Source organism: Thermobia domestica, chromosome 6 (genome assembly GCF_964235325.1).
Source record: "Thermobia domestica chromosome 6, izTheDome1.hap1.1, whole genome shotgun sequence".
NCBI lineage: Eukaryota > Metazoa > Arthropoda > Insecta > Zygentoma > Lepismatidae > Thermobia > Thermobia domestica.
In genome coordinates, this window is record NC_137459.1 from 215,914,437 (window position 1) to 215,929,228 (window position 14,792).

The 14,792-nt window shown below is 38.2% G+C and overlaps 1 protein-coding gene across 2 annotated transcripts in view; it reads left to right on the forward strand.

Moving 5' to 3' along the window:
- Window positions 1-8,766: 8,766 nt before the first annotated feature.
- Window positions 8,767-14,792, forward strand: part of LOC145688413 (uncharacterized) — a 57,416-nt gene continuing 51,390 nt past the window's right edge. For both annotated transcript variants that reach the window (XR_014131898.1, XM_081762623.1), the window contains exon 1: window positions 8,767-9,219. The gene's annotated coding sequence lies outside the window, so the exon portion shown is untranslated. The remainder of the gene's footprint in view (window positions 9,220-14,792) is intronic.

Here is a 14,792-nt window from a genome sequence, read left to right on the forward strand (position 1 = left end):
ACATAACATCACAGGACACTTCTCACTTTTCAGAAAAACACACTTTCTTCCGCTACAATTCTAATCATAACATTCCATCTAATAACAGTTGGAGTGTCATTCTTTCGTTTCTGGGTCATTAACCACAAGTAAACAAACACAGTTGCTGCGAAAACTTCCTTGTTCTTATTATATAATATTTGTCAAAAACAAAATATTTCTCAATAATAATACTTTAAACATATCTCTACCATAAATTTTCGATATTGTTCGACTTTACCTTACATTGCAATACGACAAAAACACGAAAAGTAAAAAAAAATAATAAATATAAAAAAACTAATGCAATTTCTTTTGTCATTATGCAACTGCAAAGATATGTCACTGCAGGAGGCCAGTTCCTTCTCCAGCGAAATGTAGTCCACCAGCATGGAAACATCCTTCTTCCAGATGGTCCAGTTCCAGATGCTACTTCCTGCCTCTACAAGGGTCAACTTCCAGACGTTCCTGTACCAGCATTGGCCTGCCCGCTTCTGTTTCTCCAGCACCTCTCACATGCAGATCCAGCCATCTTTCTCCAGAGCCAGAACATCTAATGGTCAACTAGTCCTTGCCGTTATGCCGAGCTTCTACGTCAGCTGTTCCAGAATCACCACCACAACAGCCAGCATCTCCTCCCGTTCCTGTTTCACCACGGATACATCGTCACTTTCATCATTCAGCAACACAAGGTTGCTCCAAAGTCTGACAGCCCTTGGCTCCAGTTGTTGTTGAAACGTTCCAGTGCCACAGCTGTCCCATCATCATAAAGGTCCAGGGTTCGATTCCAGAACTCCGAAAACCAATCACCGCAGCTTTAGCTCGCCTCCAGTCCACACGACGGACACCGAGGCGCCAAGCTGTTTTTCATCCGTCATCAAGGGTCCTTGGTTTGGCCAGGACATCGTTAATTCGCAGCTCCCAGCAAAAGGTGACGCCCAGATGCCACACCAAATGCGTAGCTGTTCATCATCCTTCACTACGGTCCCGAGTATATATCAAGAAGAGGACCATCTATAGGAACCACTATCGGTTGCCTACTGTAACTCGCAGCTCTCAGCGTCTGCATTTACAGAGGCCCAGTTGCAGTTCACATCACCTACCATTTCATTCAGTCTTCACTTCGATTTCTGTGGAATGACTAGGGACATTCTTCGTTTATCGATGGCCACGATAAGGACAATTAGAAGACCCTGTTTTTCAACTCCCAGTGTTCTGAAGTGAGACCACAATCATTCAAGTGGACATTATGTTCACCCCCCAGTGTTTTTCACAGTGTTTAGTGTTTGTCAATTTATTCAATGTTTATTCGAACTGAGAATTTAAAAACTAATGATATACGCTAAAGGTACTGTTCAGGAATTTTTTCTTCCAGTTGGTGGGGTAATGTAATGAAACCATGAACTGAGAATTTAAAAAATCATTTTTTCATAAAAATTATAATGGCAATTTGGTAGGTGAAGATGGAAGTAAGTTTTCTGTAATATTTTAACTTTTGGATACATGCATCACATTATTTTTAAAAACTCACAAGGACAGTACTTGTAATCAAGAGATCGTTGGAAGCAGAAGCAAAATAGTCAAGAATCACCTGTAGTCAAATAACATTGCTTGTCAGTAGTAATTTACAATTCGGATAAAATCATGAAAAAGATGAAAGCAAACCTCAGGGCAAATTAAAATTTAAAAATACTTATTTTTCCATCATTAGATAACAACAATATTTTGTCAGAAAATGTAATTAGGACTTTCCTAAGATTTTGTAAATTTTTATATTGGCTTTTGGCGAAGTTAAAAGGAAAAATAATTAAAGTAAACAAGGACAATAGTCCATATAAAATGACCAAGTTTGCAAGTAAAAAAATCATTCTGCATTCTGCATTATGGGTCCTGTATCCCTTCACACAGGGAACGCCCATTGCGTTGGGTACAGTACTTCCAGAGGACATACAGGAATCGAATGTGTTTTCAGTAACTCAGCTGTATGAACCAACCGAGAAACATGCAGAAGAGAACCGAATAGAACGCATGGCCAAAATAAAAGACTATATTGATTTCACGAAATTCAATATAAATCCGGATCTTTCCCCTAGCCAAAAACAACAAATTTTGGATGTTTTGAGAAAGAGAGTAACGACATTTAAATGGTTTCCGACAGATTTCACAAAGATTAAGACTTTCAGTGTCTCGTTAAACTTAATTGACCGACAACCGTTTGTCAATCGTCAATACACCATTCCACATAGGCTGCGGCCTCAACTGAAAGAAAAGATTTTGCAATTTTTAGAACAAGGCATCATACAACCCTCCTCGTCCCAGTATAGGAATAACATCTTAGCTATAGTGAAACCGAACTCAAAAGGAGACCTTCGTATTGTGCTTGATTTACGCACGTTATCTGGTAAATGCCACACCATAGCTGATGCAATTCAACCAATACAGGAAGTATTGGATTCAATGGCAGAAGCCAAGTGGATAATACACCTTGATTTATCTCAGTCGTTTTTTCAGTGTCCCCTTGCAGAAGAAGACCGCCCTAGTACTGCTTTTTCAGTTCGTGACTTAGATTTACCACATTCACAGTACGAACTATGCGTACAGCCACAAGGCCACAAAAACTCTACTATCAATTTTCAACGTATTTTACGTACTATTTACCATGACATTCCCGCCAAAAACTTTTCTTTGTATGTGGATGACTTTTACATTTATTCCTCTTCATACTCACATTTGCTAAAAATTTTTGACAAAGTCTTAGAGCTAGCAGAAAAACACTCATTGCTGTTTAATATAGATAAATCAGAATTCGGAGTAACATCGGTAAAATGTCTTGGACACATTGTTTCTCACGGTTCATTGAAACCTGATCCGGCCAAAATAGACGCTATCACTAAACTACCCAAGCCAACGACAATCAAAAAATTACGCGGATGGCTTGCTAGTGTTAATTTTTACAGGAACCACATCCCTTTCATCTCGCAAAAACTTGAGCCCCTATACAAGGCCCTCCGGGGGAACCCACGAAAGCTACAATGGACCCCTGAAATGGAAAAGGCATTTGAAAGCATGAGGCAACTTTTAGTTAACCCACCTGTACTACAGCTTTACAGCGTAGAAAACACAGAACACATGGTAATGTGCGATTCGTCAATAGATGGCGTTGGTGCCTGTTTCTTTCAGAGAAAGATAGGAGAAAAAGACTATCACGCGGTATGTTATATATCGGCAAGACACCCACAACGCATAAGACCACTTCCTATACATAATCTGGAATTATTTGCCATATTCTTTGCACTAACAAAATTTAAGAAATATTTATTAGGACACCACTTCACTTTAGTAACAGACAATAAATCGTTACTGGCACTAAAATCTACCACACAATTGACGCCAAAAATTTTACGGTGGTTGGAACAGATTAACCAGTATGATTTTACATTGCTCCACGTGCGCTCTGCCCAGAATCCGGTCAGTGACCTATTAAGTAGGAATCCATTACCTTTCGATGAAACAGATTTACAGCTATTAGACGCGGACGTGCATCCCTATCATCTGTTAGCCTTAGACACAAAAACAGACATAGCTCAACTGCAACGTAATGACCCATATTTTTCAAAAATTATCACCGCACTCATTACTGAAGACAGGACAAACAAACATTACGAGACTTGGAATAAACAATACTTTTTTCAGAAAAACCTATTGTATCGCAAAATGTATTCCCCGACCCAGCCGCGGACTTTACTTTGTGTACCCAAAATTTTGCGTGATACTATTTTTGATGAATTTCACAACAACGCGTTGATTCATCCTGGGTATCTGAAGCTATATTATCTCATTCGCAACAAATATTACATACCTAACTTTAAAAACTGGCTTCACAATAAATTAGAGTCCTGTTTGGATTGTGGATACTTCAAACGCAACTACCAGAAAGTTGTTGATCACGTGCAAAGATTGCCCCCCACTAATCTCTTCTCCACGTGGCAAATAGATATTTGTGGTAAATTATTGCCATCAGAAGGAGATGAATTTACCCATTTCTACGTGGCTACTGACCTACATTCATCATACACAGTAACCAAACCAATAAAGACACCTACCTCAGATGCCTTTATTGAATTCATTACGCATGAACTAATTATTCCTTTCGGTGTCATGGAAATTATTTATACCGATCAACAATCTACCCATACCAGTACAAAAACCAAAGCTTTTCTAGACTCTATGGGGATTAACATTAAGTACGCACTACCAGGCGCCCATAAAACAATTGGCCAAGCCGAGTCTCCCATAGCGAACTTACAAACAGTTCTCAAATTCTTAACAAGAGATAACCAGCGACAGTGGCCAAACTTCTTAAAAAGGGCCACAGCGACCATAAATCACAGCCCACTGACGGCCTATGGAGTATCACCTTTTTACATCTTATTTGGACGTGAACCACGCTTTCCTTTGCAAAATATTCTTCCTACCATTGACCCACCCATGGATGTTGCGGATAGATTAGCCATGCTGAATGAGTTTCGTGATCTATTGGAATATAGAAAGGAACAAGCCTTTCAACGTTTGAAAGACAAAAATGAGACAAAACAGGTTCCTACGGAGTTTCTTCCTGGATCTCAAGTCTTGGTCAAAAGATTAGCAACACGTAGAGAGGAATGTGGTCCCCTCCGGTCACTTTACAACGGGCCATATAGATTATTAAACAAGCTTGACTCAAACACGTATCAACTTGACATGGACGGTAAAATAGTAAATATAACGAAAAATAGATTAAAGTTATTCATTCCGGATACAGCGAGCAATCCTACATTTATTACCAAATATAAACAATTCCTAAATACGATTCCGTGATGACATAAACTACCAAGATGGAAATTGAGTAATATAGGCACTTCATTTAAGTTACCGCCCTCGTCTCTCACTTAAATAATAGAAACATCATTATACAACAAATTCATTATTTCCGTGAATATACTAGTTCCTACCCTGCGCAAATAAGATGGATATATGAATGAAAATTTACAACAATAATTTTTTGTACTTACCTACCAGGTTATCCAAAGAAAAAAAACTTGAATATCACTACTTTAACGACAGTACGGTATTAAAAAAAAATATAATCCCACTTCCCCGATACCCACACTCACTACACAGATAACTTCACATCGCAGTACAACATTTCAGCCACATCGCATAACATACACCGATCACTCACTTACAACATCGATCACTGTAACAACCCTTCCCTACCCAAACTCATACTAATTGTACAAATCTGTTAATAGCATAAACAAATTTCTTTGGATCTGAAACAGCCAATCACAGCGCGAGAAAAGTTTCAGTTTTTTGAAATCAGCACCCTCAAGGTCCATTAACATCTCGCACACGTGTTCAATTACTCACACAGACACATTCCTTAATGAGGAGAAAGTTTGCATTTTTCCACAAAAATACCCAAACAGGAAATAAAGGATTTATTTTTGGTTCAATATACTGTTAGCTTTCAATGTCTGATCTTTTCACAAGCGCGAGTACCAATAGAATTTAACACACTTCTTTTAGTTAATAATGCCTTATTTTGTAAATAAATGCTCACTACGGATTTTTTCTTTTTACAGATTTATAGCAATTTCTGGCCTTATATCCCCATCCCAAACACAATCCCTCAAACCAGAAGGGGTAGAAATTACAATTGGGGGGGAATTTCGTGCAATTCCACAGGCCATTATGTATAGTACAATGGTACCTTTAATATATTCCTTCCAAATTCCTATCCTGGAGAGTAACTCTATAACGTTAGAGTGTACACCAGCAAATGAGTCCCGATATTGTTTGCCATTGCTAACCCTTATCAATCTGCAAATAACTTTTCTCAGGACCTTATGCAGGCAACATATAACTCTAAATTCGGTTTTTTGCCTAAGAATATAAAAAATAAGCGTGCACTGCTACCTTTCCTGGGATCGTTTCTCAACTGGGCGACCGGAGTTGCAACGGAAGATGAGATAACACATTTTCAATCACATGAAAATGAATTAAAACAACATATTCAAATACTAGAACAAAAAGAATTAACGGTTCATTTGGAGTTACACAATATGTCGGTACTCGTTTCCCGACTAGCCAAAGAAACAAAAGACAGTTTTGCGGATGTTCAAACTGCTTTCAAGAGGATTATTCAAGATGAGCGACAGATACAAGAAACATTGCTTTCAGATAAACGGCAATTAACATCCTTTATACAACTTAACTTCAATCTCCATTCTCTATTGTTGAACAAAATACACCAACTTTTAGAAATGTCAATTTTTAACGACGTCTATTTAGCATGTAACGAAAACAGAAAAATACCTAGCACCCTGGTTACTCATAGTATGTTAGTAAAGGACCTAACACGCTTAAACTTACAATTATTCAAAAAAGGCATGCAAATTCACCCCTTACTTTCAGCACATACGGCTTATAAGATGCCCATAGTTAACTGTAAGGTTACTCCTTCTACTGTATACATGAAGGTTACAATACCGATTATTCCGGTCAATACCAAATACTCGTTACATAAATTACTCAAATATCCTATTCGTCTCAACGATGAAACATGCAGTTTACAGACCGACATTCAATACGTACTTTTTAATAACACACAGACTATTCTCCTCCCCAATAATGCAATCCAACACTGTACGATCTCTCAAAAGCCATTTCTGTGTAAAATACCAGCAATTAATCATAATGCCTCCCCCTTTTCCCTCTGTTTACAGCATTTACGTTTCCCGAAAGTCACAGGCCTGTATAAAACGGTATGCCCTTTTTCCTGCACCACAAATCACTCGTTAACCATTACACCACTAAGCAATAACGAATTTATTCTCACTAATGCTCCCCTTTCTTTATTTACCGTATCCCCAGAGGGACATAAGACGGAACTCCATGTTCCACACACGCGCACCATTAAAGTGACTTTACCATGTGAACACAAGTTAGTCACGGAAGAACAAACACTTATTTTTCAGCCGGACTTATGCCACAATGATCAAATTTTACCACGTCATTTAGTATTAACACATGCTTTACATATAAATGATTCTCTTTTTCAATTGCCTCACGATCGATTATTTGCTTTTAAATCCAATTTCTCCAATATCCCCTTGAATTACAGTTCCAGAATATCCGAAATTTCACCCATTACTATTAACGATACAACCTTACCTTGGAGCAGTTGGATACCGCTTGAATACTCAATACCTATTAGTACTTCAATGACATCATTACAATTTCTCATTACGATTACCAACTCCGTATTTCTTGTTATTCTCTACAGACGTTTTAAAGCTCTACAACTTTCGGTACCCAGTTCGAATCCAGAAGCCATTCCCTTGACACAATTACATTAATTTTTTTTCTTATTTTTTTTCAGACTGCAATTTACCTGCTTACTTCTGTTCCCTACTCCCACTTTAGCCCTTTCATTCTTTGATATCACACTACTAACAGTGACACCTCTAACACTGTTATTGCTTCTCCTTCTAGGAATATTCTGTTGCAAACGGTACTTAGCGTACAGAACCTACCTTCGTCTACAAACACATACCCCCATAGCTTTACGACACCTCCCACCTACAATCCAAAATTCCACAGTATCCCACTACCCACAAACAGAGTCTCGCGTTCCAATCGCACATCCTTCCTATACCCCCAGTCGCAATTAAAAAAAAAGTCTCAATTTAATATTAGCTCGTAAGCTTATCTCCAATAAAATAACAACGCGCATCTCGAGTATTCCGTTTTACCATTTTCCTTAGAGGAGGACCCGTCTTAGACTGCCCTTTTACCTATTCAAAAATATATAAATGATAAACAAAAAAATAATAGTTAAACCAAATCAAGAGACAAACTACATATTCTCTCTTTTGCACTGACTCACTATAACACTACTGAACCTCAAAAATGATAATTATTTCAAATAGATACAATCTGGTATAAAGAATACTATGAAAAATACAACAATCCCTTTTCACCTCAACCATATCCCAAAATCCCTTTACCACCCTTCAACAAGCAAGGCACAGCAAGGAACCAGGAACCTGCACCGCCGAAGTTCCAGTCCACTTGGAGCCACAAGGTAATCACCCTCGTCTGGATGCGTCAACCCTCCTGGAGCCCCCAGAAGTACAACATGAAACCATGCCTGTGTTCATCAGCCCAACTGGAGCCACCAGGAAATCTCCCTTGCCTGGGTTCGTCAGCCCAATTGGAGCCACCAGGAAATCTCCTTTGCCTGGATTCGTCAGCCCAACTGGAGCCACCAGCAGCAAGCCATGCCCGTGTTCAACCTTGGAGGAACCAGAGTTATCGACGCTGCCTGTGCTCCCTGTCTGTTTGAGGCCACGGGAACTCTCCCATGCCTGAGTCATCAAGATTGTGACAGTGTGGACTCTACGTCGTAACATTACTTGTCCCTCACCGCCACACCTACAACCCTAATTTTGTGTGTATCTTCGACTTGAAAAAAGACTTAAAGAACAGAAGCCATGAGCGGCGGCCATGGATGACACCCAATTGCCCTGCGCCTCATCAAAGCGTAAAGGTCCCCAACAAGGACTCTACGTCTCAATGTGTTCCGGATCCATGAACACTAGAAGATGTGAACTGTTTTTTTATGTATAAGTGTGTGCAGGCCAATAGTCTCCTAGTTAGTGTCAGTGTTTATAAACATAGTGTGGACAGAACAATGAGTAAAAAAAAAAAGAAAAAGTGACACACACTACGGTGATGTTCAAGAACAGTTCTTCATAAGTGGGGGACTGCAATGAAACTATCATATGAGTGGAAAAAAAAAGAAAAGAAAGAAGTTAGCTCAATGGTTTTAAAAAAGAATATATCAAAAAGGTTTTTTTTGACATTAATTTCTAGTGATAAAATGTATGCGTACTTAAGTTAGATAACAAAAGAATTTTGGAATAAACAGTCACACTTATTGTGGACTAATGAGGTTCTCCGGCAGTCACGTAGCGTAAGAAGTAATTAAGTGAACAAACAAGGCTGTTACGGAGAACCTCAGGGTTTGGCTGACGAAATTAATAGAATATAAAAAGGTAAGGGAGAGGTCCAAGGATCATCTCGGAACAACCAACGGATCTCTCAGCAACCAACCAAGATCTGCAATAACATGGGTGGTATACCAGCATACTTAATGTAAGTTGTATTTTTCATTTTCATAACTTGCTGTCATTCATATAAGGCTCTAAGCTGGACGAATGGTCTCCTGCGAGAGAACATAATCTAAATTTGTAATTGTAACCTCTAATTCATGTAAAATAAAGTCTTGCTTGTTTAAAAGGAAATTAGTAATCTGTTAACTGTCATCTGACAGGCAAGAGATCACTAACTACCGCATTATTTTAACACCAGAAAGTCAAAAATTGAATTTGGCTTTTAATTTACAAAATTTACAACGTACTGTTACATCCTACATTCGCTACTCCGACATGAAGAAAGTTTCTTACCAGATAGTATGCCTGAATTTCATTTAGCTACTGTATTTCCGTGAACTATTATCGCTGTTGCTATTTTGATTATCATATTGTTAATTTATGCCGGAATATTTTTTTGTATTTCATCTATAAGCGTTTCATTCGTGTGAATGCTAGGTGAACATTTAACCTTATACAACATGTCCAACAATTCACGCCGTTTATAACAAGAACTCTCTCTCTTTTTTCAGTATTGATCACCTTTCTGCAGCAGTGGTATCACAATTTTTGTTGTGCTTATTATTTTATTTATTTATTTTATGTCTACTATATTATCGCCTTCACTCAACTCCACAAACTTCAAAGCGACCTAATCTTGATATATCTCCTATTCCATTAGATACTTTTAATGACAACACTACTACTGATGTTCAAACTGTAACACTATTTGCTATATTTCTTACCATCAGTAGCTAGTGTACGTTTATTAATGTCTACACCATAGTTTAAAACAGCCTTTCCTTGAGGGGATGACGTGTCACACTGTACATAATTGCCATCTTTTTCTAAGCATTTTTGTAGACGGTGCTCCAATGTCAGTATCCCAACATCATAGAACTGCTCCGCCAATTCGTTGAGGAAATGTTTCATCTTGTCTTCGACTTCATCGTCACTCCGGAAGCGTTGGCCACTCAAATGTTCCATAGGGGGGCGCGGTGGCTCAGTGGTAGAGCGTTCACCTCTGGTGCTTGGGGTCCCGGGTTCGATCCCAGCCCCCGCCAAGTGAACTTTGTGGTGGACAAACACCGTGCTCGTGGGTTTTCTCGGGGTTCTCCCGTTTCCTCCCACTTTCTTCATTCCACCATTTCACTCATCTCTCATCATCACCGTCTCCTTTAGCCTAACCGGCATAACCGTGGGACGTAAAACTTAAAGATTTCATTTCATTTTCATTTTCAAATGTTCCTTTAACTTCAGGAACAAATGATAATCGCTAGGGGCGAGGTCCGGACTTCACGCTGGGCGGGGCACCTCCGAAACTGACGGTATTCCACTCAGTTCATCGTGAACGTCCTCCGGACCAGCACTAAACTCCCTGCACCACTTTCTGACGTGTTGAAAGAGCATACACTTGTCGTCACACACCTGTGTCAATTGACGATTAAGATCCACACGTGGAATCTCTTTAGCGTATAAAAAGTGAATTGCGGAACGAATCTCGCACTTGACGGGAGCAACAATGGGCACCTCCATCTTGGGCGGCTGCTGAGCCTAGACTGAGCGGCGCAGCGAAGTGCGGCCGGGTAAAATCGAGAGTGGGGAACAGCCGCGCACAGCGGTGTCGCCGGATTTTCCCTCGCAGTTTCCCGTGCGGCTGGAGCTCTTCGGGGACCTTATTTCTGGATCAACCCTTGTACTTAGATAAATTACATTATTCTAATATTTTTGTAGAATACTGTTTACATTGGATTTTTAATATTAAACCGGTAGTGAGAAAAGATTCCGGACATACAATTTACTCTACCAAGCTCTACCTACTCCTTTAAAGGGAGAATTTTACAATATTCTTTACGTGGGCTTCGCTGAACAGACACACGGGGTTTTCTAGAAGCTTAAACTCTGAAAACAATATTGCAAGATGGTGTGGTGAACTTGAATACATGTGTACATATTTATTTTTACGTGTATTAGTCCCGTTCCTGTCATGTAATATACAGTGGTATTTTCTCGTGTGTGATTGTGTGTATGCGTGTGTAAATAAATATGCCAACTTCTGTTGTAGTAAGTGCAGCAACTTTAATAGAAAAACAAAATTACAGGTATTGTATATCACACTTTCCAAATGGTTCTCTTCTTTCTAAACAGTGGGTCAACAAATATAAAAGAAAAAAAATAAATATCAGACTGTCTGTAGTATGCATTTCACTGAAGAACATTATTTGAGACACCTAAAATCTAAAAAGAAAATGAACTTCTAGGCTTGCAGCCAAAGAAAACTATCAAACCAAATGTAGTTCCCTCAGTTCGATTAGGCATTCACACTCCAATTCCTGTACAATTTATTTTGACCTCCAAGTGTCTCGTCTTGTCTGCAAGTCACTACGAGAAGTAGCTTTTTAATTTCGAGTTTTAAACCATGACAGGTTTCTCTTGAGTCTCCTTGGCAATACTAGTTCACCCAAGTATTAGACCTCATACACTGCTTTAATGTTACATGATTCATAGTAAGAAAAACTCAATTTATAAAGCGATTGTATGAACACAACGACGAGCATTCATTTTGTGAACAATTAAAGATCCACAAGTCATTACGGAATAAACTGCAATAATAAATATGGTTTTAAACGTCATATCACACTCTTAGTGGATCTCTCCTCACTCGGAAGGATTCTCATCACTTCTAGTGGAAATTAAGAAAATGCACGGACATAAATTTTGCACATAAATTTATAAAAGATACGAGAAAAACTTCGAGGCGAATCTTTTTCGTAAATCGAGTCGAAACGAGACATCCACAAAAAGTAGGGTTTGGGACAACAAAAGATTTACTCGTTTCGACTCGTGAGTAACATTACCTAAGATACAAAATATTTAGATATGAACAAAAGCATTTTTATAACTTTACACTATTCATGTCTCTAAATGCAATCATAATGTCAGCATTTGGTACATTAAGAATAAAGCTGTGATGGACAGCCGGCGTGGTGTTTAACACGCAAAACTTACATTTTATAAACGTCTCCTGAGTTGAAGTGGGACTCCAATGCAGCTTATTGTTATGGAAATTACGGGGCATCTTCGTAAAAGTAGCTCACTTTTTGAACATGTATGGGTTTAAACTTCTAAGAATTTGAGGCATAGGGGCCTAAATTAGGGTCCTAAAAGGCACAGGAGTGGTAATACATTATGGTGCTTCTATTATTTATTGAATTATTTATGAAAGAAAATTATTTATTTCTTTTTTAAGATGATAGCGTTCTTTGGTGTGACAAAAAAAAAAGTAGCTGACGGAATATTTTTGGTCTGAGAGTCCAAGTTATAGCCTCAAAGACGCCGTAGGGGCATTATTTATTAAAATATCTGTGAAAGAAAGTCTATTTATTGCTTTTTTTAAGATAAAAGCGGCCTTCTTGATTGAATATAATGGTGCAACCTTGAACTGATATAGAATGACATTCACCTCTAGGTAAAATACAAGATGATGTAATGGAATTTTTGATTGCTTCTTGGAAGGACACAGTCGGCTTTGGTTGTAGCTCATTTTTTACCTAGTGATTATAACAATACAAAGTATGTGCTTTGTTCACACAAGAAGATGTCTTCTGAGAATTTTATTCAGAGACAGATAAAATTGTCCTTCGAAAAACGGTGTTTCAACTTTATAGATCCAAGTACTTATTGCACTTTTTGTCATACTAAGTGGTCATCACCTTTTGTCATCACAGTGATAGGTGCTTTGACAGAGACATCCTCTATTGTGAAATCATTGTTCAGTTTATCCTTGAGAGAAACTTGAAAACAGTTATAACTTTATAAAAAATCGTTACGATGTTTCTTTTGAATCTTTGTAATATTTGAAAATAAATTTCGCTTTTCTGCTCCTTTTCTTATGATGTAACTCCTTGAAAGAGAAGCTAAAAAAATAGCGACTTTCTGTCCCTTTTTACTGTTTTTTTAATCCTTTTATTGTTAACGGTACAAGAAGCCATCCACTTTTCCTTGAGATTGGGTAAAGAATGTGTTTTGTTTGAAGGTATTGGGAGAAGATATTTCTTTTTCTTTTTGAAGTGGTAAAAACTTGAGGTGACTGGCAGCTGAATCTTTTCTTTAGTAGTGAATTGGAGCATGAAAAATGTATACCGTATATGGTTTGACCAAAAGAACATAAGGGGAAGACAATTTTTTCCTTTTTTCTTTTCAAACTGGGGAAAACTGACCTACCTTTCTTTAACTTCATATGAATACAGACTCGAAGAAATATTCGTCTTAATATTAACTTTAACTTGCATTCTGTCTTTGAGAACTTCCCTTTGTTTCTACTGTATTTTGGATTTTTTGTGTGTTTCATTTAGTTTGTATCTCTGTACTGAGGAAGCGTTATACAAAGTGCATTGCAGTTTAGAAGAAAATTAAGGTAAGATAATTAATTTTATGCATATGAAACGAATAGTTTCTTTAGAGTAAAGATATATGATGACACAAGAGGCACACGTGACCCCTTCTCCCTCAGCTGGATATGCTGTTTTCTTTTCTTGGAGTAATGATATTTTATTATTATTATTAGTATTATTGTAATTATTCCTTAAAACTTCGTAAGATACACAGACTTCTGACATCCCAGGGTCTCCCACGGCAAAGGCGCGTACGCTAAACGCTTAGCAACAAAGAGCATTGATTGTTTGATTTGGAGTTTATCGCGCCTTTCAGCACAGAAGCTACATGAGCCACAGGTTAACGTGGGATTCAAATCATAGATTAATTTAGAACGATTTTATTATTAGGATAATATACTGTGCTATATACTGTACATCATGTTTCACCAGAATTGAACTCTGGACCGTTTCATTGAAGGCATGAGTGTTACCAAGCACAGTTTTCTTACATTCAGAGAACGTTTTTGGGAAGATGTATTTATTATGTGTTTTAGATGTAAAGCGATATGACTTTGAGTTGGCTTCACACAGCATCAAATTGGCTTTGAGCAGTGTTGACAATTCGAGGCAAGCAGTTTTGTACGCTGACTTATCGCTCTACTCCGAATCTTGATCATGCCAGAGGCGCTACTTAGAAATATTGAATTAGCACATTAGCATATTACTTTACGAAGTAGAGAAAATAATCACAAACACATATGAGTAAACTATATCTTTTTCCGTCAACTGGTTTTCATGGTACACGCTTGTAAAGTTTTCCGTATGAAACAATTAGCAAAACGAGCGTTGAGTCCCGTGTCTAATTTCCAGTGGATTTTGTTTCGATTTGGAAATAGAACCCCACAACTTTTATTACAGAATAGTGAGGGGTGTAGCCAGCAGGCTGTTCTAGGCTAACATTACTTTCAAAGCGAGGCAAGCTTTTCACATAATAATAGCAGAACTAATGACCTCTTTCAGAATATGAAAGCATTTTAACTCACCATACATTTATAATACTACACACCAGGGTGCGAAATCGCGGGGGGACGGGGGAATTCCCCCCCACCAAAAATTTTATGCTTGCATTTCCCCCCACCAAAATCTGTAGGTGGGGAAGGACAGATGGAAAGCAAATGCCATAAATTAATAAAAATGAAAA